Source organism: Egretta garzetta, unplaced genomic scaffold, assembly GCF_000687185.1.
Source record: "Egretta garzetta isolate BGI_Z169 unplaced genomic scaffold, ASM68718v1 scaffold70, whole genome shotgun sequence".
NCBI classification, from domain to species: Eukaryota; Metazoa; Chordata; class Aves; order Pelecaniformes; family Ardeidae; genus Egretta; species Egretta garzetta.
In genome coordinates this window covers 3,325,493-3,325,919 of record NW_009258539.1, presented here as the reverse complement: position 1 = coordinate 3,325,919, position 427 = coordinate 3,325,493, and positions in this window count along the sequence as shown.

Sequence of the window (427 nt, the reverse complement as noted above, 5' to 3'; positions counted from 1 at the left end):
AGGCTCCTTGCAGCTCAGGTTTCTCCACCTGTTAACCCAGGATGATGCTTAGGCATCTGACTTAAAGTTTGCAAGAATTATTTCACTAGAACTAGTAAAGTGAAGTTCAGGCTTGTGTCTACAGCTACAAAGCTATTTTGATAGCTTTGTTCTCTTATTCTGCCTTAAAATTCATTTTCCTGATGAAGTAAATCTCTTCATCAGGCCTTCTCACAGTTAGAAAAATGCACACAGACAGAAGGTGGGGAAGGCTCCCAAGGCCCATATGTTATACAGCATGTTTCTTGCATAAATATGTCATGGGTATTTTAGTAACCTGCTGCCTTCTGGCATGAAATGTATTCAGCTTCCCATTGTTTGCACAGGCAGTCGGGGCAGGAGAGGGGGAGGATGAAAATCCACAGAGGGAAGTCTGATACTCTTCCGA